The sequence below is a fragment of the Trichomycterus rosablanca genome, unplaced genomic scaffold (genome assembly GCF_030014385.1).
Source record: "Trichomycterus rosablanca isolate fTriRos1 unplaced genomic scaffold, fTriRos1.hap1 scaffold_291, whole genome shotgun sequence".
Classification (NCBI taxonomy): Eukaryota; Metazoa; Chordata; class Actinopteri; order Siluriformes; family Trichomycteridae; genus Trichomycterus; species Trichomycterus rosablanca.
The window spans coordinates 1-22,948 of NW_026947119.1; the positions used below are offsets into that span (position 1 = coordinate 1).

At 38.1% G+C, this 22,948-nt stretch overlaps 1 pseudogene; it reads left to right on the forward strand.

Moving 5' to 3' along the window:
* The first annotated feature begins 1,528 nt into the window (after nucleotides 1-1,528).
* LOC134307528 (E3 ubiquitin/ISG15 ligase TRIM25-like) lies at nucleotides 1,529-22,515 on the forward strand (annotated as a pseudogene).
* The last annotated feature ends 433 nt before the right edge of the window (nucleotides 22,516-22,948 follow it).

Sequence of the window (22,948 nt, forward strand, 5' to 3'; positions counted from 1 at the left end):
AACCTGTCCTGGAAAACCGCTGTATGACCTTGGCCACCATGCTGTAGCTCAGTTTCAGGGTGTTAGCAATCTTCTTATAGCCCAGGCCATCTTTGTGGAGAGCAACAATTCTATTTCTCACATCCTCAGAGAGTTCTTTGCCATGAGGTGCCATGTTGAATATCCAGTGGCCAGTATGAGAGAATTGTACCCAAAACACCAAATTTAACAGCCCTGCTCCTCATTTACACCTGGGACCTTGACACATGACACCAGGGAGGGACAACGACACATTTGGGCACAATTTGGACATGTTCACTGTGGGGTGTACTCACTTATGTTGCCAGCTATTTAGACATTAATGGCTGTGTGTTGAGTTATTTTCAGAAGACAGTAAATCTACACTGCTATACATATATAAGCTGTACACAGACTACTCTAAATTATATCCAAGTTTCATGTCTATAGTGTTGTCCCATGAAAAGATATAATTATTATTATAGTTATTTTCTATGTATAGTATTCATATAGCTGTTATTTTGGTTCACTTTTGTAATTGGTCTTATTTATAATATCCTGATTATTATTATTATTAAACTTGGCCAGTGATAGCTCAGTGGTTAAGGTACTGGACTAGTAAACAGAAGGTTGCCGGTTCAAGCCCCGCCACCACCAAGTTGCCACTGTTGGGTCCCTGAGCAAGGCCCTTAACCCTCAATTGCTCATTGTGTAAGTCGCTTTGGATAAAAGCGTCTGCTAAATGCTGAAAATGTAAATGTATACTACTTGCTGCAATTATCTTAATAAAATACTTTCTACTGCACAATCTGTAGTTAATCTGTAGCATCTGTAGTTAATCTGTAGTATAAATGTACTATTTTATCTATGAGGATGTGAAAGGAGAAGAAAACGGTAAATAAATAGTATCGCAGTGTTTCGGGGGCTATTCCGGCCCAGTTATGGGAGAGTCGGCGGAGATCTGGCATCCGGATTTGGGCCAGTGTATTTGGCCCGATTCTGGGCAGTCATTCAAAAAGAGTCAGAGCCGACACGGGCTGCCGATGTTACCGGAGTGTTATTGCAAGGTTGTCTAAAGTTTTCAATAATTTAAAGGTTAGTACAAGGTTCCCTTAAGGTTTCAATAATTTTAAGGTTACGGGAACGTTAGGGGAACGTTCCCACAACTATAATGCACAACCAAATGGGTACGTTCTATTTCCGTAAAGAAAACTTTCCCGAGGAACCAAAATGATCCGTTCCCAGAACGTTCTGGTAACCAAAAACTAACGTTCCCGGAACGTTCTGGGAACCAAAAATTCTTAGCTGGGGAAACAGTTGCAGGATGAGACATACATAAAAAGTAGATGTGTGTGTATTATTTAAAATTACACTGAATGATAATTGATTACCTTCAAATAATTGTGCAGCATGTGTTCCTGATTTACATTCAGTTAACAAGTAAAGAAGGACCCACCGCGACCCTGGCCAGGTTCCATCTCTCTCTCTCTCTCTCTCTCTCTCTCTCTCCTTTAGTTCAGCAGAAGTGAAACTGATCTGATCCTGTTCTGTTCGAGTGTGGATCTGTTCCGTGTCTGTGTTTGTAGTTTTGTTGATAATTGAAGTTGATGAACGCAGGTGAGTTTATACATTTCCACACTTCTGTACATTACTGTGTATTGTTACTTTATGTAGTTCAGATTGTTGATTTGATTTAAACACACTTGTTTTGAACAGAACACTCACGAACTAAACCAGGAAGTCTTGGACATTCGCCAGACATTCGAGTTTCTTTCGGCTCGTGAAACTGCATCAGCTGATTCTGCAGTAAACAAGGAACAAACTACAATCAAATATGTTTAAAAGTTTTTTCTGTAAATGTTTATTTTCTGTTATTTTGTAAATGTGAGGTTAATCTGAGTTGAAACGCTAAGGAAGTGCTAAGGGAGCGTCTACAAAATGCATGAAGCCGAGGTGTAGTTATTACCCAGTGGCATGTACAGTACCATTCAATACAACTGTATAAAGTCCTACAGTATGGGTACAGTAACAATATATAGTGTCAACAATTCTAAAATCAATCATTTTAATATAATAAACGATGCAATAGTTACCTAGTGACATGTACCACCCACTACACTTACATTACAGAAACAAACCCTACATTTTTTTTTTATATAACCAAGGATTTAGTAGTTAACTAGTCACTTGTACTAGTTACTACAACCACATTATAAAAGTCCTACGGCATGGGTACAGGGTACATTAATAATAAAATATAGAAGATTAACAAAAATTAAGAAACACAAATTTTGATAAGATGAAGGTTGTAGTAGTTAACTAGTGTATTATACTGCTTACTACAACAACATTACACATTAAAAGTCCCACAGCATTTTTACAGTAGATAATCAAAAAGTTTAAAAATGAACAAAAATCTAGAAACGTAAACATGAACATAACGCTCACGAACTAAACCAGGAAGTCTGAGCTGCTGTAAATAACTTGCTGTGTTTACTGGTGTTTCTGTTTACGTGTAGAAAAATGGCTGAGTCCAAAATTTCAGTAACTCAGGACGAGTTCAGCTGTTCAGTCTGTCTGGAAACACTGAAGGATCCAGTAACTACACATTGTGGACACAGTTTCTGTATGGTGTGTATTAATAACTGCTGGGATCAGGAGGATGATAAGGGAACATACAGCTGTCCACAGTGTAGACAAACCTTTATTCCAAGACCTGTTGTGAGGAGAAACACAATTCTGGCTGGAGTTGTGGAGAAACTGAAGAAAACAGAACTTCAAGCTCCACATCCTGGTCACTGTTCTGCTAAACCTGAAGATGTGGATTGTGATTACTGTACAGAGAGAAAATCCAAAGCAGTAAAATCCTGTCTGGTGTGTTTGGCCTCTTTCTGTGAAACTCACCTTCAGCCTCATTATCGAATTCCTGTTTATAAGACTCACAAGCTGGTTAAAGCCTCCAGACGACTCCAGGATCAGATCTGCTCTCAGCATAATAAACTGCTGGAGGTTTACTGTCGTACTGATCAGCAGTGTATCTGCATGTTGTGTACCATGGATGATCATAAAGGACATGATACAATATCAGCTGCAGCAGAAAGAACTGAGAAACAGGTAAAATATTATACAGCTCTCTTTAACAAGTAACAACTCATTAGCATTTACACTGATGTTGTTTATGTGGTGCTCGTACACAATACAAGTAAATTCTGAATTGTTATTCTGTGTAGAAGCAACTGCTGGAGATACAGAGAAAATTCCAGGAGAAAATCCAGAACAGAGAGAAGGAACTTTGTGAGCTAATAAATGCTGTGTAGTCTCACAAGGTAAGTTTTATAAACAAAAAGCTCTCAGGATCAGTCCGACTCTCCTTCATTAAACCAATCTCTATTAAAAATGAGATATTTTATATCTCAGGTAACTTTGCAAGTGATGGAGCATTTTTGTTCATGAATTTAAAAGAAATCTTTTAATTCTGCCTGGATAGTTGGTGATTAATGCTGTACAGCAATTCTGAGGTTGTGCTAATAATTATAAGGTTGATAAGATCAGATTGGGGCTTTGACAGAGCCATCCAAAAAGATTATTGATTGTTGCTTTGGATGAAGATGCTTGAACATAAATGACTGTATAAGATTTCTGGTAAAGACTTGAGAAGATCACTACATTGAATTTCCCAGTCCTGGCCAGGCTGCTGTTTCCTGATACTCAAAACAATTTCTGTAACACCATGCTACCACCAGCACATTTTACAGTATATATGGTGCTTTTAGGTTTCATTAGATTTAATCCGCACATATAATTTTAAATTAGGGACATACAGGAGCAGGTGTGTTGTATTGAAAATCTGTGAGGAAATATAACATGCTGATAAATGCAGTAAATATAAAGTGATGATGAACACTGAAGAAGTGCTGGAGTTTGAAAGTTTCCTTTTTCTGAATCCTCTAACAGTGTTCTGCACAGACAGCAGTGAAGAACATTGAGAGGATCTGTACTGAACTAATCAACTCAATTAACAGAAGATGCTCTGAGCTAAAAGATCTGATCAGAGATCGAAAGACAGCAGAAGTAAATCAAGCTGAAAAAGTCCTGAAAGTCCAGTTGGAGCAGCAGATTGTAGAGCTGAAGAGGAAAGATGCTGAACTGGAACAGCTTTCACACACAGAGGATCCCGTCCATTTCCTCCAGGTAACAGCACTAATAATAATTATATTATTGCTGCACCAGTCCAAGTAATAAAATATGTTCAGAATGTTAAAAAACTTGATGACAGTAACATCAAAAAGATAAGAAATAGTATTTTGTGACTTGTAAACATCTGCTGGTTTTAGAAACACGTGATGCAGACAATAAAAGATTGGGTTCAATATTTAGGTAATGGTGGCCTCTAGTGGACAGGTAGTGAAATAACAGGGCTGGTGTTGCTTGATGAAGAATGTTGTGTTTAAACTGTAGGATTATTTAATAATGCATTTTAGAGTCGTTGCTCATAAAAACTGGTCTGTACCTGAATGCTTCTTTTATACCCAAACACAGCTGGATTATCTGTTTAAGATGTTTTTGGAACATTTTACAATCTTCACAGTAGTCTAAATTTGTCCCTGTACCGACTATTTTCAACAGTTTTACAGAAACAAGTTTATTAGTTTATTAGTTTAATCTAATTCTGTGAACATTATCTGTCTGGATGTAGAATTTTCAGTCTCTCTCGGCTCCTGCTGGATCTGCAGAATCAGCCGCCATCACAATCAGTCCTTTCCTCTCATTTGATGATGTTACAAAGTCTGTATCTCAGCTGAGAGAGAAAGTAGAAGAATTCTGGAAAGAGCAGTGTGAGAAGATACCAGATGAAGGTGAGTGAAGGATCATCATTCATTTACTTATTAACCCAGTACTGGTCATGGTCACAGTGAGTCCAGGGTTGAATGAAATACACTCACACTTGGTCAGTAACTTAGAATTAAGGTCACTTTAGACAAACACTAGGAGAACATGCCAAACTTCTTACTGGCGGTACCTGCGACAATTTCTGGTGCAAATATGTATTTACTGTGATAAGTGATTGTACTGTTACTCTTTCTGCAGTGAAGAAAGTCCGGATTACTTCACCTCCTGAACCTGAAATCAGAGAAGATTTTCTACAATGTAAGTTTCTCACAAGCACACAAACATACACAGTGCAGTGAAAAAGTATTTACACCCCCCAGTTATCTGTATTTTTACATATTTGTCACACGTTACTAGTTCAGATGCTACAGCAGCTCAGTCTGGTTTAAGTCTAAATCTGATTAAGTCCAAAATCTAAACTTTATTTCCTCAGATTTATTTTAACAAAGATCTGCTCTTGTTATTTGGAATTGTTGTGTTTTTGTTTTACACGAGTGTTTAATCTTTAAATCATGAACTGATGACCAAACGTTCTTCTTTAATCCTGAAACACCATTACACAACCACCACCATGACTGACTGTTAGTAAGATGTTTTTATTGTAAAATGCTGTTTTAGCTTCATTGCAAGTATAAGAATTCTGACTCATCAGTTCACAGAACATCATCACCAAAAAGCTTGAGGGTCATTAAGGTTCTTATATTGGTAAATGAGAGGCGAGGCTTTATGTTCCTCTTAGTTAACAGTGATTTTACCTTGTGACTCTCTCATGGATTTTATTTGTGCTCAGTCTTCTTCTAATACTGGAATCATTAAATCAGATCTAAATTGAGGTCAGCAGGTCCTGCGGTTTCCTAAATGTTTGTTTGGGTTCTTGTATGTTTTCCTTGATGAGACATTGATGAGCTCCTGAAGCAATCTTAACTGTTCCAAGTGTCATTTAGAGATCATGGCTCTTACTGTGGTTCGCTAAAGTACTAAAATCTTAGGATTGACTTTGTAACTTTTTCCAGACTGATATACAGGGTGGGCCATTTATATGGATACACCTAAATAAAATGGGAATGGTTGGTGATATTAACTTCCTGTTTGTGGCACATTAGTATATGGGAGGGGGAAAACTTTTCAAGATGGGTGGTGACCATGGTGGCCATTTTGAAGTCGGCCATTTTGTATCCAACTTTAGTTTTTTCAATGGGAAGAGGGTCATGTGACACATCAAACTTATTGAGAATTTCACAAGAAAAACAATGGTTTTCTCAAATTTCAATCTCTCTCTTCATTGGTTGTTGTATAAATGACAGTTTAGTGAGCGAATAACCAATGTAAGCTTTTTACCGGGAAAGCCGAGAGAATAAATGATCTACAATAGTTTTTATAAGGTGGGTATGGATTTATATATTCTGGAAACATACAAGATGGTCTTATATAAAGTGGATTATATATTTAATGGAACAACACATGGATATAGATCGGTAAGCAGATAAGTGGTTATGATTTTCTGCTGTTGTGTGATTGATCTGGGTCGCGGTTCTGCTGTTTACGGTACGCTTTCATTTTGCAACGATAGCAAAGCATTATGAAATATTGTGATTTTTGAAGTAAAACAGACAGCATAAATGTGATTGTAAGATTCTGCTGGTTTGTTTTTGATCATGTTCCTACGACGGTGTTGGATATGACGCTTAACACATGGACTCAACTTCTTTGGTCGACCCTGGCGAAGCCTGTTCCGAGTGGAACCTGTCCTGGAAAACCGCTGTATGACCTTGGCCACCATGCTGTAGCTCAGTTTCAGGGTGTTAGCAATCTTCTTATAGCCCAGGCCATCTTTGTGGAGAGCAACAATTCTATTTCTCACATCCTCAGAGAGTTCTTTGCCATGAGGTGCCATGTTGAATATCCAGGGGCCAGTATGAAAGAATTGTACCCAAAACACCAAATTTAACAGCCCTGCTCCCCATTCACACCTGGGACCTTGACACATGACACCAGGGAGGGACAACGACACACTTTGGCACAATGTGGACATGTTCACTGTGAGGTGTACTCACTTATGTTGCAGATATTTAGACATTAATGGCTGTGTGTTGAGTTATTTTCAGAAGACAGTAAATCTACACTGCTATATCAGTTGTACACTGACTACTCTAAGTTATAACCAAGTTTCATTTCTATAGTTTTGTCCCATGAAAAGATATAATCAAATATTTGCAAAAATGTGAGGGGCATACTCACTTTTGTGAGATACTGTATGTGTGTATGTGTAGTGTCTGTGTGATTGCGCAGTGTTTGTGTAATGTGTGTTTGAGTAGTATCTGTGTGTATATGTAGTGTTTGTGCAGTGTTTGTGTAATGTTTGTGTGTGATTGTGTAGTGATTGTGTAGTGTTTGTGTGTATGCGTAGGGTTTGTATGTGTTTGTGTAATGTTTGTGTGTGTAGTGTTTGTGTGTATGCGTAGGGTTTGTATGTGATTATTTAATGATTGTGTGATTGTGTCTGTGTTTGTGTAATGTATGTGTGTATGTGTAGTATCTGTGTGATTGTGCAGTGTTTGTGTAATGTTTGTGTTTGAGTTGTATTTGTGTGTATGTGTAGTGTCTGTGTGTATTTGTGTAGAGTTTGTGTGTTAGTGTAGGGTTTGTGTGTATGCGTAGGGTTTGTATGTGATTATTTAATGATTGTGTGATTGTGTCTGTGTTTGTGTGTGTTTGTGTAATGTATGTGTGTATGTGTAGTATCTGTGTGATTGTGCAGTGTTTGTGTAATGTTTGTGTTTGAGTTGTATTTGTGTGTATGTGTAGTGTCTGTGTGTATTTGTGTAGTGTTTGTGTGTTAGTGTAGGGTTTGTGTGTGTTTGTGTAATGTATGTTTGTGTGGTGAAGTCAAGATTCAAGAGTTTTACTGTCATGTGCACAGAAGAACCAGCAGTTACACTGTACAATGAAATTCTTACTTTGTTCATCCTCCAAACATCAATAAGTATTGTACATAAAACAAAATTAAACTAACACAATAAAAAAAATATTTAAATTTAAACTATAAAAAAAAACGTTTTATATACAAAGTAATAAAAATAGAAATAAACTAAGGCAGTTCTGATAAATGTCCTGTAGTGCAGGGAAGGACGTTCCAGAAATTCTTTGTGCAGTTTTTATTACACGCTGGAGTGCCTTCCTGTCCTCTGCAGTGCAGTTTCCGTACCAGACTGTGATGGAGCTGGTAAGGACACTTTCCACTCTACATTTGTAGAAGTTGCTGAGAATTTTGGTTGACATGCCAAATTTTTTTAGTCTTCTTAAGAAGTACAGTCTCTGTTGTGACTTTTTGATGATGTGGTGTGTGTTGCAGGACCAGGTGAGATCCTCACTGATGTGCACACCCAGGAATTTGAAGGTTTTCACCTTCTCCACTACTGTTCCACCTATATACAGTGGTGTATGCTGTTCTCCTCTCCTCCTGGGGTCCACAATCAGTTCCTTTGTCTTGTTGATATTTAATGAAAGATTGTTGTTCTGACACCAGCCCACAAGATCTGCTACCTCCTTCCTGTACGCCGTCTCATCCTCCCCAGTAATAAGACCAATGACGGTGGTGTCATCAGCAAACTTAATAATACTGGTGGTGTTATAAGAGGCCACACAGTTATGTGTGAAGAGCGAGTACAGAAGAGGGCTCAGCACGCAGCCTTGAGGTGTCCCAATGTTTATGGTCTTTGTGCTGGATGTTCGCGTGCCAATCCTGACTGACTGAGATCGGTCAGATAGAAAATCTAGTATCCAGTTACAGCACAGCAGTCTCTGATCTCACGTTGTGTTGTTATCCTGGTTCTCAGCTCATCCAGCTTGTTTTCGAGGGAGCGAACGTTAGCCAGCAACAGGCTAGGTAGCGGTGGTCGTGTAGCCCTAGCCTTTAGCCTAGCATGAAGCCCACCTCTCCTGCCACGCTTCCGTTTTGGCCGCTCTGTTCGCCGTCTACGTCGCTCATCCAATACCGGTGCTGCTGGGCCATGCTGCTCGAATTTGGGTTTGTGTAATGTATGTGTGTGTTTGTGTAGTGTTTGTGTGATTGTGTAGTGTTTGTGTGTATGCTTATGGTTTGTATGTGTTTGTGTAGTGTTTGGGTAATGTATGTGTGTGTTTGTGTAGTGTTTGTGTGTATGTGTAAGGTTTGTGTGTGTTTGTGTAGTGTTTGGGTAATGTATGTGTGTGTTTGTGTAGTGTTTGTGTGTATGTGTATGGTTTGTATGTGTTTGTGTAATGTATGTGTGTGTTTGTGTGATTGTGAAGTGTTTGTGTGATTGTGTAGGGTTTCTATGTGATTGTGTAGTGTTTGTGTGATTGTGTAGTGTTTGTGTAATGTGTGTGTGATTGTGTAGTGTTTGTGTGATTGCGTAAGGTTTCTATGTGATTGTGTAGTGTTTGTGTGATTGTGTAGGGTTTGTATGCATTTTTGTTCTGTTTGTGTAATGTGTTTTTTTGTAGTATTTGTGTATATGTGTAGTTTCTGTGTGTATTTGTGCATTGTGTGTGTAATGTGTGTGTTTGTGTAGTGTTTGTGTAATGTATGTGTGAGTTTATGTGATTGTGTTTTTGTGTAATGTATGTGTGTTTGTGTATTGTTTGTGTGTATGCAAATGGTTTGTGTGTGATTGTGTAGTGTTTGTGTGGATGTGTAGTGTCTGTGTGATTGTGCAGTGTTTGTTTAATGTGTGTGTTTGTGTTGTATTTGTGTGTATGCGTAGGGTTTGTATGTGATTGTGTAGTTTGTGTAATATATGTGTGTGTGTGTGTAATGTATGTGTGTGTTTGTGTACTGTTTGTGTAATGTATGTTTGTGTTTCTTGTCATGTGTAGGGTTTGTGTGTGATTGTGTAGTGTTTGTGTAATGTATGTGTGTGTTTCTTGTCATGTGTAGGGTTTGTGTGTGATTGTGTAGTGTTTTTGTAATGTATGTGTGTTTGTGTAGTGTTTGTGTGATTATGTAGGGTTTGTGTAATGTATGTGTGTGATTGTGGACTGATTGTGTAGTGTTTGTGTGATTGTGTAGTGTTTGTGTGATTGTGTAGTGTTTGTGTGATTGTGTGTATGTGTAGGGTTTGTGTGTTTGTGATGTATGTGTGTGTTTGTGTAGTGTTTGTGTAATGTATGTGTGTATCTGTGTAGTTTTGTGTTATTGTGTAGTGTTTGTGTGTATGTGTAAAATGTGTGTGTGTTTGTGTGATTGTGTAGGGTTTGTGTAGTGTGTGTGTAATGTATATGTGTGTGATTGTGTAGTATCTGTGTGATTGTGTAGTGTTTGTGTGTAAGTGAGTTTGTGTGATTGTGTATTATTTGTATAATGTATGTGTTTGTGTGTATGTGTGAGTTTGTGTTTGTGTCTGTGTGTATGCATGTGATTGTGTCTGTGTGTATGCTTAGGGTTTGTGTGTGATTGTGTAGTGTTTGATTGTGTAGGGTTTGTGTGATTGTGTAGGGTTTGTGTGATTGTGTAGGGTTTGTATGATTGTGTAGGGTTTGTTTGATTGTGTAGTGTTTGTGTGACTGTGTAGGGTTTGTGTGATTGTGTAGGGTTTGTTTGATTGTGTAGGGTTTGTGTGATTGTGTAGTGTTTGTGTGATGGTGTAGGGTTTATTTGATTGTGTAGGGTTTGTGTGATGGTGTAGGGTTTATTTGATTGTGTAGAGTTTGTGTGATGGTGTAGGGTTTATTTGATTGTGTAGGGTTTGATTGTGTAGGGTTTGTGTGATTGTGTAATGTTTGCTTGATTGTGTAGTATTTGATTGTGTAGGGTTTGTGTGATTGTGTAGGGTTTGTGTGATTGTGTAGTGTTTGATTGTGTAGGGTTTGTGTGATTGTGTTGGGTTTGTGTGATTGTGTAGTGTTTGATTGTGTAATATTTGATTGTGTAGGGTTTGTTTGATTGTGTAGGGTTTGTGTGATTGTGTAGGGTTTGTTTGATGGTGTAGGGTTTGTGTGATTGTGTAGGGTTTGTTTGATTGTGTAGGGTTTGTGTGATTGTGTAGGGTTTGTTTGATTGTGTAGGGTTTGTGTGATGGTGTAGGGTTTATTTGATTGTGTAGTGTTTGTGTGATGGTGTAGGGTTTATTTGATTGTGTAGGGATTGTGTGATGGTGTAGGGTTTGTGTGATTGTAGTGTTTGTGTAGGGTTTGTTCGATTGTGTAGGGTTTGATTTTGTAGGGTTTGTGTGATTGTGTAGTGTTTGCTTGATTGTGTAGTGTTTGATTGTGTAGGGTTTGTGTGATTGTGTAGGGTTTGTTTGATGGTGTAAGGTTTGTGTGATTGTGTAGTATTTGATTGTGTAGGGTTTTTGTGATTGTGTAGGGTTTGTGAGATTGTGTAGTTTTTGATTGTGTAGTGTTTGATTGTGTAGGGTTTGTGTGATTGTGTAGGGTTTGTGTGATTGTGTAGTGTTTGATTGTGTAGGGTTTGTGTGATTGTGTTGGGTTTGTGTGATTGTGTAGTGTTTGATTGTGTAATATTTGATTGTGTAGGGTTTGTTTGATTGTGTAGGGTTTGTGTGATTGTGTAGGGTTTGTTTGATGGTGTAGGGTTTGTGTGATTGTGTAGGGTTTGTTTGATTGTGTAGGGTTTGTGTGATTGTGTAGGGTTTGTTTGATTGTGTAGGGTTTGTGTGATTGTGTAGGGTTTGTGTGATTGTGTAGTGTTTGATTGTGTAGGGTTTGTGTGATTGTGTAGGGTTTGTTTGATTGTGTAGGGTTTGTGTGAGTATGTAGGGTTTGTGTGATTGTGTAGGGTTTGTGTTATTGTGTAGGGTTTGTGTGATGGTGTAGGGTTTATTTGATTGTGTAGTGTTTGTGTGATGGTGTAGGGTTTATTTGATTGTGTAGGGATTGTGTGATGGTGTAGGGTTTGTGTGATTGTAGTGTTTGTGTAGGGTTTGTTCGATTGTGTAGGGTTTGATTTTGTAGGGTTTGTGTGATTGTGTAGTGTTTGCTTGATTGTGTAGTGTTTGATTGTGTAGGGTTTGTGTGATTGTGTAGGGTTTGTTTGATGGTGTAAGGTTTGTGTGATTGTGTAGTATTTGATTGTGTAGGGTTTTTGTGGTTGTGTAGGGTTTGTGAGATTGTGTAGTTTTTGATTGTGTAGTGTTTGATTGTGTAGGGTTTGTGTGATTGTGTAGGGTTTGTGTGATTGTGTAGTGTTTGATTGTGTAGGGTTTGTGTGATTGTGTAGGGTTTGTGTGATTGTGCAGTGTTTGATTGTGTAGTGTTTGATAGTGTAGAGTTTGTGTGGTTGTGTAGGGTTTGTGTGATTGTGCAGTGTTTGTGTAGTGTTTGGTTGTGTAGGGTTTGTGTGATCGTGTAGTGTTTGATTGTGTAGTGTTTGATTGTGTAGGGTTTGTGTGGTTGTGTAGGGTTTGTGTGATTGTGCAGTGTTTGATTGTGTAGTGTTTGATAGTGTAGAGTTTGTGTGGTTGTGTAGGGTTTGTGTGATTGTGCAGTGTTTGTGTAGTGTTTGGTTGTGTAGGGTTTGTGTGATCGTGTAGTGTTTGATTGTGTAGGGTTTGTTTGATTGTGTAGGGTTTGTGTGATTGTGTAGTGTTTGATTGTGTAGTGTTTGTTTGATTGTGTAGGGTTTGTGTGATTGTGTAGTGTTTGATTGTGTAGTGTTTGATTGTGTAGGGTTTGTGTGATTGTGTAGGGTTTGTGTGATTGTGTAGGGTTTGTGTGATTGTGTAGGGTTTGTGTTATTGTGTAGTGTTTGTGTGATTGTGTAGTGTTTGATTGTGTAGGGTTTGTGTGATTGTTTAGGGTTTGCGTGATTGTGTAGGGTTTGTGTGATTGTGTAGGGTTTGTGTGATTGTGTAGGGTTTGTGTGATGGTGTAGGGTTTATTTGATTGTGTAGGGTTTGTGTGATGGTGTAGGTTTTTTTTATTGTGTAGGGTTTGTGTGATGGTGTAGGGTTTATTTGATTGTGTAGGGTTTGTGTGATGGTGTAGGGTTCGTGTGATTGTGTAGGGTTTGTGTGATGGTGTAGGGTTTATTTGATTGTGTAGGGTTTGTGTGGTTGTGTAGGGTTTGTGTGATTGTGCAGTGTTTGATTGTGTAGTGTTTGATTGTGTAGGGTTTGTGTGGTTGTGTAGGGTTTGTGTGATTGTGCAGTGTTTGTGTAGTGTTTGGTTGTGTAGGGTTTGTGTGATCGTGTAGTGTTTGATTGTGTAGGGTTTGATTGTGTAGGGTTTGTGTGATTGTGTAGTGTTTGATTGTGTAGTGTTTGATTGTGTAGGGTTTGTGTGATTGTGTAGGGTTTGTGTTATTGTGTAGGGTTTGTGTGATTGTGTAGGGTTTGTGTGATGGTGTAGGGTTTGTGTGGTTGTGTAGGGTTTGTGTGATTGTGCAGTGTTTGTGTAGTGTTTGGTTGTGTAGGGTTTGTGTGATCGTGTAGTGTTTGATTGTGTAGTGTTTGATTGTGTAGGGTTTGTTTGATTGTGTAGGGTTTGTGTGATTGTGTAGTGTTTGTGTGATTGTGTAGTGTTTAATTGTGTAGGGTTTGTGTGATTGTGTAGGGTTTGTGTGATTGTGTAGGTTTTGTGTGATTGTGTAGGGTTTGTGTGATATTGTAGTGTTTGATTGTGTAGGGTTTGTTCGATTGTGTAGTGTTTGCTTGATTGTGTAGTGTTTGATTGTGTAGGGTTTGTGTGATTGTGTACGGTTTGTGTGATTGTGTACGGTTTGTGTGATTGTGTAGTGTTTGTGTAGGGTTTGTGTGATGGTGTAGGGTTTATTTGATTGTGTAGGGTTTGTGTGATGGTGTAGGGTTTGTGTGATCTTGTAGTGTTTGATTGTGTAGGGTTTGTGTGATTGTGTAGTGTTTGCTTGATTGTGTAGTGTTTGATTGTGTAGGGTTTGTGTGATTGTGTACGGTTTGTGTGATTGTGTAGGGTTTGTGTGATTGTGTTGGGTTTGTGTGATTGTGCAGTGTTTAATTGTGTAATGTTTGATTGTGTAGTGATTGCTTGATTGTGTAGTGTTTGGTTGTGTAGGGTTTGTGTGATTGTGTAGAGTTTGTGTGATTGTGTAGGGTTTGTGTGATTGTGTTGGGTTTGTTTGATGGTGTAGGGTTTGTGTGATTGTGTAGGGTTTGTTTGATTGTGTAATGTTTGATTGTGTAGTGTGTCATTGTGTAAAGTTTGTGTGATTGTGTAGTGTTTGATTGTGTAGGGTTTGTGTGATTGTGTTGGGTTTGTTTGATTGTGTAGTGTTTGATTGTGTAGTGTGTGATTGTGTAGAGTTTGTGTGATTGTGTAGGGTTTGTGTGATTGTGTAGCGTTTGATTGTGTAGGGTTTGTGTGATTGTGTAGGGTTTTTTGATTGTGTAGTGTTTGATTGTGTGGGGTTTGTGTGGTTGTGTAGGGTTTGTGTGGTTGTGTAGGGTTTGTGTGATTGTGCAGTGTTTGTGTAGTGTTTGATTGTGTAGGGTTTGTGTGATCGTGTAGTGTTTGATTGTGTAGGGTTTGATTGTGTAGGGTTTCTGTGATTGTGTAGGGTTTGTTTGATTGTGTAGGGTTTGTGTGATTGTGTAGGGTTTGTGTAGTTTTTCATTGTGTAGGGTTTGTGTGATTGTGTAGGGTTTTGTGTGATTGTGCAGTGTTTGTGTAGTGTTTGATTGTTTAGGGTTTGATTGTGTAGGGTTTGTGTGATTGTGTAGGGTTTGTTTGATTGTGTACGGTTTGTGTGATTGTGTAGGGTTTGTGTGATTGTGTAGGGTTTGATTGTGTAGGGTTTCTGTGATTGTGTAGTGTTTGATTGTGTAGGGTTTGTGTGATCGTGTAGTGTTTGATTGTGTAGTGTTTGATTGTGTAGGGTTTGTGTGGTTGTGTAGGGTTTGTGTGATTGTGCAGTGTTTTATTGTGTAGTGTTTGTGCGATTGTGTAGGGTTTGTGTGATTGTGCAGTGTTTGATTGTGTAGGGTTTGATTGTGTAGGGTTTGTGTGATTGTGTAGGGTTTGTTTGATTGTGTAGGGTTGGTGTGATTGTGTAGGGTTTGTGTGATTGTGTAGTGTTTGATTGTGTAGGGTTTGTGTGATTGTGTAGGGTTTGTGTGATTGTGTAGTGTTTGATTGTGTAGGGTTTGTGTGATTGTGTAGGGTTTGTGTGATTGTGTAGTGTTTGATTGTGTAGGGTTTGTGTGATTGTGTAGGGTTTGTGTGATTGTGCAGTGTTTGATTGTGTAGTGTTTGATAGTGTAGAGTTTGTGTGGTTGTGTAGGGTTTGTGTGATTGTGCAGTGTTTGTGTAGTGTTTGGTTGTGTAGGGTTTGTGTGATCGTGTAGTGTTTGATTGTGTAGTGTTTGATTGTGTAGGGTTTGTGTGGTTGTGTAGGGTTTGTGTGATTGTGCAGTGTTTGATTGTGTAGTGTTTGATAGTGTAGAGTTTGTGTGGTTGTGTAGGGTTTGTGTGATTGTGCAGTGTTTGTGTAGTGTTTGGTTGTGTAGGGTTTGTGTGATCGTGTAGTGTTTGATTGTGTAGGGTTTGTTTGATTGTGTAGGGTTTGTGTGATTGTGTAGTGTTTGATTGTGTAGTGTTTGTTTGATTGTGTAGGGTTTGTGTGATTGTGTAGTGTTTGATTGTGTAGTGTTTGATTGTGTAGGGTTTGTGTGATTGTGTAGGGTTTGTGTGATTGTGTAGGGTTTGTGTGATTGTGTAGGGTTTGTGTTATTGTGTAGTGTTTGATTGTGTAGGGTTTGTGTGATTGTTTAGGGTTTGTGTGATTGTGTAGGTTTTGTGTGATTGTTTAGGGTTTGTGTGATTGTGTAGGGTTTGTGTGATGGTGTAGGTTTTTTTTATTGTGTAGGGTTTGTGTGATGGTGTAGGGTTTATTTGATTGTGTAGGGTTTGTGTGATGGTGTAGGGTTCGTGTGATTGTGTAGGGTTTGTGTGATGGTGTAGGGTTTATTTGATTGTGTAGGGTTTGTGTGGTTGTGTAGGGTTTGTGTGATTGTGCAGTGTTTGATTGTGTAGTGTTTGATTGTGTAGGGTTTGTGTGGTTGTGTAGGGTTTGTGTGATTGTGCAGTGTTTGTGTAGTGTTTGGTTGTGTAGGGTTTGTGTGATTGTGTAGTGTTTGATTGTGTAGTGTTTGATTGTGTAGGGTTTGTGTGATTGTGTAGTGTTTGATTGTGTAGTGTTTGATTGTGTAGGGTTTGTGTGATTGTGTAGGGTTTGTGTTATTGTGTAGGGTTTGTGTGATTGTGTAGGGTTTGTGTGATGGTGTAGGGTTTGTGTGGTTGTGTAGGGTTTGTGTGATTGTGCAGTGTTTGTGTAGTGTTTGGTTGTGTAGGGTTTGTGTGATCGTGTAGTGTTTGATTGTGTAGTGTTTGATTGTGTAGGGTTTGTTTGATTGTGTAGGGTTTGTGTGATTGTGTAGTGTTTGTGTGATTGTGTAGTGTTTGATTGTGTAGGGTTTGTGTGATTGTGTAGTGTTTGTGTGATTGTGTAGTGTTTGATTGTGTAGGGTTTGTGTGGTTGTGTAGGGTTTGTGTGATTGTGCAGTGTTTGTGTAGTGTTTGGTTGTGTAGGGTTTGTGTGATCGTGTAGTGTTTGATTGTGTAGGGTTTGTTTGATTGTGTAGGGTTTGTGTGATTGTGTAGTGTTTGATTGTGTAGTGTTTGTTTGATTGTGTAGGGTTTGTGTGATTGTGTAGTGTTTGATTGTGTAGGGTTTGTGTGATTGTGTAGGGTTTGTGTGATTGTGTAGGGTTTGTGTGATTGTGTAGGGTTTGTGTTATTGTGTAGTGTTTGTGTGATTGTGTAGTGTTTGATTGTGTAGGGTTTGTGTGATTGTTTAGGGTTTGTGTGATTGTGTAGGTTTTGTGTGATTGTGTAGGGTTTGTGTGATTGTGTAGGGTTTGTGTGATGGTGTAGGGTTTATTTGATTGTGTAGGGTTTGTGTGATGGTGTAGGTTTTTTTTATTGTGTAGGGTTTGTGTGATGGTGTAGGGTTTATTTGATTGTGTAGGGTTTGTGTGGTTGTGTAGGGTTTGTGTGATTGTGCAGTGTTTGATTGTGTAGTGTTTGATTGTGTAGGGTTTGTGTGGTTGTGTAGGGTTTGTGTGATTGTGCAGTGTTTGTGTAGTGTTTGGTTGCGTAGGGTTTGTGTGATCGTGTAGTGTTTGATTGTGTAGTGTTTGTGTGATTGTGTAGTGTTTGATTGTGTAGTGTTTGATTGTGTAGGGTTTGTGTGATTGTGCAGTGTTTGATTGTGTAGTGTTTGATTGTGTAGGGTTTGTGTGGTTGTGTAGGGTTTGTGTGATTGTGCAGTGTTTGTGTAGTGTTTGGTTGCGTAGGGTTTGTGTGATCGTGTAGTGTTTGATTGTGTAGTGTTTGATTGTGTAGTGTTTGTGTGATTGTGTAGTGTTTGATTGTGTAGTGTTTGATTGTGTAGGGTTTGTGTGATTGTGTAGGGTTTGTGTTATTGTGTAGGGTTTGTGTGATTGTGTAGGGTTTGTGTGATGGTGTAGGGTTTGTGTTGTTGTGTAGGGTTTGTGTGATTGTGCAGTGTTTGTGTAGTGTTTGGTTGTGTAGGGTTTGTGTGATCGTGTAGTGTTTGATTGTGTAGTGTTTGATTGTGTAGGGTTTGTTTGATTGTGTAGGGTTTGTGTGATTGTGTAGTGTTTGTGTGATTGTGTAGTGTTTGATTGTGTAGGGTTTGTGTGATTGTGTAGGGTTTGTGTGATTGTGTAGGTTTTGTGTGATTGTGTAGGGTTTGTGTGATATTGTAGTGTTTGATTGTGTAGGGTTTGTTCGATTGTGTAGTGTTTGCTTGATTGTGTAGTGTTTGATTGTGTAGGGTTTGTGTGATTGTGTACGGTTTGTGTGATTGTGTACGGTTTGTGTGATTGTGTAGTGTTTGTGTAGGGTTTGTGTGATGGTGTAGGGTTTATTTGATTGTGTAGGGTTTGTGTGATGGTGTAGGGTTTGTGTGATCTTGTAGTGTTTGATTGTGTAGGGTGTGTGTGATTGTGCAGTGTTTGCTTGATTGTGTAGTGTTTGATTGTGTAGGGTTTGTGTGATTGTGTACGGTTTGTGTGATTGTGTAGGGTTTGTGTGATTGTGTTGGGTTTGTGTGATTGTGCAGTGTTTAATTGTGTAATGTTTGATTGTGTAGTGATTGCTTGATTGTGTAGTGTTTGGTTGTGTAGGGTTTGTGTGATTGTGTAGAGTTTGTGTGATTGTGTAATGTTTGATTGTGTAGGGTTTGTGTGATTGTGTTGGGTTTGTTTGATGGTGTAGGGTTTGTGTGATTGTGTAGGGTTTGTTTGATTGTGTAATGTTTGATTGTGTAGTGTGTCATTGTGTAAAGTTTGTGTGATTGTGTAGTGTTTGATTGTGTAGGGTTTGTGTGATTGTGTTGGGTTTGTTTGATTGTGTAGTGTTTGATTGTGTAGTGTGTGATTGTGTAGAGTTTGTGTGATTGTGTAGGGTTTGTGTGATTGTGTAGCGTTTGATTGTGTAGGGTTTGTGTGATTGTGTAGGGTTTTTTGATTGTGTAGTGTTTAATTGTGTGGGGTTTGTGTGGTTGTGTAGGGTTTGTGTGGTTGTGTAGGGTTTGTGTGATTGTGCAGTGTTTGTGTAGTGTTTGATTGTGTAGGGTTTGTGTGATCGTGTAGTGTTTGATTGTGTAGGGTTTGTGTGATTGTGTAGGGTTTGTGTGATTGTGTAGGATTTGTGTGATTGTGCAGTGTTTGTGTAGTGTTTGATTGTGTAGGGTTTGTGTGATCGTGTAGTGTTTGATTGTGTAGGGTTTGATTGTGTAGGGTTTCTGTGATTGTGTAGGGTTTGTTTGATTGTGTAGGGTTTGTGTAGTTTTTCATTGTGTAGTGTTTGTGTGATTGTGTAGGGTTTTGTGTGATTGTGCAGTGTTTGATTGTTTAGGGTTTGTGTGATTGTGTAGGGTTTGTGTGATTGTGTAGGGTTTGATTGTGTAGGGTTTCTGTGATTGTGTAGTGTTTGATTGTGTAGGGTTTGTGTGATCGTGTAGTGTTTGATTGTGTAGTGTTTGATTGTGTAGAGTTTGTGTGATTGTGTAGGGTTTGTGTGATTTTGTAGTGTTTGATTGTGTAGGGTTTGTGCGATTGTGTAGGGTTTGTGTGATTGTGCAGTGTTTGATTGTGTAGGGTTTGATTGTGTAGGGTTTGTGTGATTGTGTAGGGTTTGTTTGATTGTGTAGGGTTGGTGTGATTGTGTAGGGTTTGTGTGATTGTGTAGGGTTTGTGTGATGTGTAGGGTTTGTGTGATTGTGTAGGGTTTGTGTGATTGTGTAGTGTTTGTGTGATTGTGTAGGGTTTGTGTGATTGTGTAGGGTTTGTGTGATTGTGTAGTGTTTGTGTGATTGTGTAGTGTTTGTGTGATGTGTAGGGTTTGTGTGATTGTGTAGTGTTTGATTGTGTAGTGTTTGTGTGATTGTGTAGTGTTTGCTTGATTGTGTAGTGTTTGATTGTGTAGGGTTTGTGTGATTGTGTAGGGTTTGTGTGATTGTGTAGGGTTTGTGTGATTGTGTTTGGTTTGTGTGATTGTGTAGTGTTTGATTGTGTAATGTTTGATTGTGTAGGGTTTGTTTGATTGTGTATGGTTTGTGTGATTGTGTAGGGTTTGTTTGATGGTGTAGGGTTTGTGTGATTGTGTAGGGTTTGGTTGATTGTGTAGGGTTTGTGTGATTGTGTAGTGTTTGATTGTGTAGGGTTTGTGTGATTGTGTAGTTTTTGTGTGATTGTGTAGTATTTGATTGTGTAGGGTTTGTGTGATTGTGTAGGGTTTGTGTGATTGTGTAGATTTTGATCGTGTAGTGTTTGATTGTGTAGGGTTTGTGTGATTGTGTAGGGTTTGTTTGATTGTGTAGGGTTTGTGTGGTTGTGTAGGGTTTGTGATTATGCAGTGTTTGTGTGATTGTGTAGTGTTTGATTGTGTAGGGTTTGTGTGATCGTGTAGTGTTTGATTGTGTAGGGTGTGTGTGAGTGTAGGGTTTGTTTGATTGTGTAGGGTTTGTGTGATTGTGTAGGGTTTGTGTGATTGTGCAGTGTTTGTGTAGTGTTTGATTGTGTAGGGTTTGTGTGATCGTGTAGTGTTTGATTGTGTAGGGTTTGATTGTGTAGGGTTTGTGTGATTGTGTAGGGTTTGTTTGATTGTGTAGGGCTTGTGTGATTGTGTAGTGTTTGATTGTGTAGGGTTTGTTTGATTGTGTAGTGTTTGATTGTGTAGGGTTTGTGTGATTGTGTAGTGTTTGATTGTGTAGGGTTTGTGTGATTGTGTAGTGTGTGATTGTGTAGGGTTTGTGTGATTGTGTAGGGTTTGTATGCATTTTTGTAGTGTTTTTTTAATGTGTATGTGTGTTTGTGTAGTATTTGTGTGTATGTTTAATGTGTGTTTGTGTATTTTGTGTGTTTGTGTGTGTGGTGTTTGTGTAATGTGTGTGTTTGTGTAGTGTTTGTGTAATGTGTGTGTGATTGTGTGTATGTGTAGGGTTTGTGTGTGTTTGGATTGTGTGTTGCTATGTATAATTACACACACTGTACACACTCTCTCTCTCTCTCTCTTCTATGTTAATTGGTTTATTTTGTGTTTCCTCTCCAGATGTTTGTCGGTTCACACTGGATCCAAACACAGTAAATAAAAACCTCCGTCTGTCTGAGGAGAACAAAGTGGTGACCTGCAGTAGAACATCACAGTCGTATCCTGATCATCCAGATAGATTTGATAATCACTCTCAGGTTGTGTGTAGAGAGAGTGTGAGTGGACGCTGTTACTGGGAGGTTGAGTTGAGTGGGGATTATGGGGTTTATATAGCAGTGTCATATAAAAGCATCAGCAGGAAGGGAGATGGTGATGAGTGTTGGTTTGGACGTAATGATCAGTCCTGGAGTTTAGACTGTTCTTCATCCAGATTTTCATTCAGGCACAATAACAAAGGGACTGAAATTCCCATAATGCCGAGTTCCTCTAGAATAGGAGTGTATGTGGATTATGAAGCAGGAACTCTGACCTTCTACAGCGTCTCTGATACAATGAAGCTCCTCCACAGAGTTCAGACCACGTTCACTCAGCTCCTCTACCCGGGGTTTTTTCTTTATTCAGGATCAGTGAAACTGTCAGATTGAACAAATTAAATGTAACATTTACATGAAAGTGTAACATTAAACTGTTTGAGTGATTTTAGAATCTGTGAGGCAGTGATACATTTATGAAGATTTTCTTTTTCAATTTATTAATCACTATTTATTCAGTGCTGTGAAAAAGTATTTACCCCCTTTCCTGATTTCTTCTTTTCTTGAATATTTATCATCTAAATGGATTCAAATATTAAAACTAAATTAAATAAAAGACAAGCTGAATATTTAAAAACATAAAAGAGAAAATGTGTGTACATTACAAAATGGTAAATGTGATCATTTTCACCTCAAACTTCTTTCTTCTCAAGTCTATTACACTCCCCAAATCAGAAAAAGTTGAGACAGTATGAAAAATGCAAATAAAATAATGCAAATACTATTAAAAAGAATAAAAAATACATTAATAATAATAATAATAAAGTCACAAATCTGTACCTATTGAACAAGATGTAATGTATTTCTAGCACCACTAGATGAGGATGATGATCTCCACATGATTATAAACTCCACTTTAAAAGTCAGTTAAACAGTAAAGATTGTAATTTGGCTTTTTTAAGTTTAGCTAATAATAAATTCAGAACAAGGAGACCTTTGATTTTCAAAGGCAGTTAAACAAAGTTACTTGCTGATATCGGTGGTAATATTTTGTAATATTTATTTGTTCTTTCCTATGTACCAGAAAAGTCGTCTTTGCTGCCTGCAACACCTTACAAATCACATTTTTTCTTGCTGATGTGATGTTGTATTGAAACCAAAATAAATTAATAAATAAATAAATTACAGCTTGTTGCTTGGGTACAGATTTGTGACATTCTTATTATTATTGCTATTATTATTATTATTATTTTATTTTTTTAATTATTAAATGTTCCTGTTGGGTTTGTTGTTATTTTTTTGAAAACTGTTCATGTTTTGAAGTGTAAAACAATAAACAGCACCATCTATAAATAAATGAATCTTGTGCTTCCACTTGAGATTTTTGTTTACGTGAACAATGTCTGAAATTTGACGAGCTTGATTAGTTTGTAATATGTGTTAAGATGATGAATGAACATAAATGTTAATTACTTATTTGGTTATTTTAGTTTCAATACAATGTAAACTTTCAAGATAAAGAAAGCAAAAATAAAAATGTCCCAAGTGTTTTTGTAACGTGTTGTAGACCTGATTTGTGACTGTTTTTGGTATACAGGAAAGAAAAGGCCGAATGCATGTGAAAATGTTTTAAGGTTGTTGTGTTGTGCAGTTTAACCATTGTGTTATTACAACAACCCAAATGTGAGGTTCTTTCTTTACAATGGATCAACTATGTAACTTTACTGCAGCTTGTATTTAAATAAAAGGTTTACATTGCTGTCTTCAGGATTTCCTCTATAGTGATATTTCATGTTAATAGCTGTTCTGATCTAAAAGATGCTGCTGCCTTTGACCTGTAAAACTGAGAAGTGATTTGTGAGATAATTAAAATAAGTGAAATGTTTATTTTGTACTTTGGTTTTATATTATTTGTGCAAACATTTGTTTATTACAACTTTAAACCTGTAATTAAAGATAAAGATTTTAAATGTGTCTTTATTTGCTTTAACTAAGCTAAAGTTTTTAACAGGGACAGAAATGACAGTTTGTGTAGCAGAGCTGGACACGCCTCACTATTGAAGTGGAAGGTAAACCCACACTCCTGCAAGAATGGAAATAGTAAGTAAGTAAAATGTTTTTATAAAGCTATAAAACTACTTCTACTGACCAAAGTACACAGAGCTCACACTTGTCAGAGACAACGTTTGAAGCCCAGGTCAATCGGACCTGCTAGTTAGAGAAAGCTCACTCGTTCGTTAGTTTAAGTCCAAAAGTGTACGTACGGAGATCAAACCCACGACCTTGGCGTTATTAGCACCACGCTCTAACCAACTGAT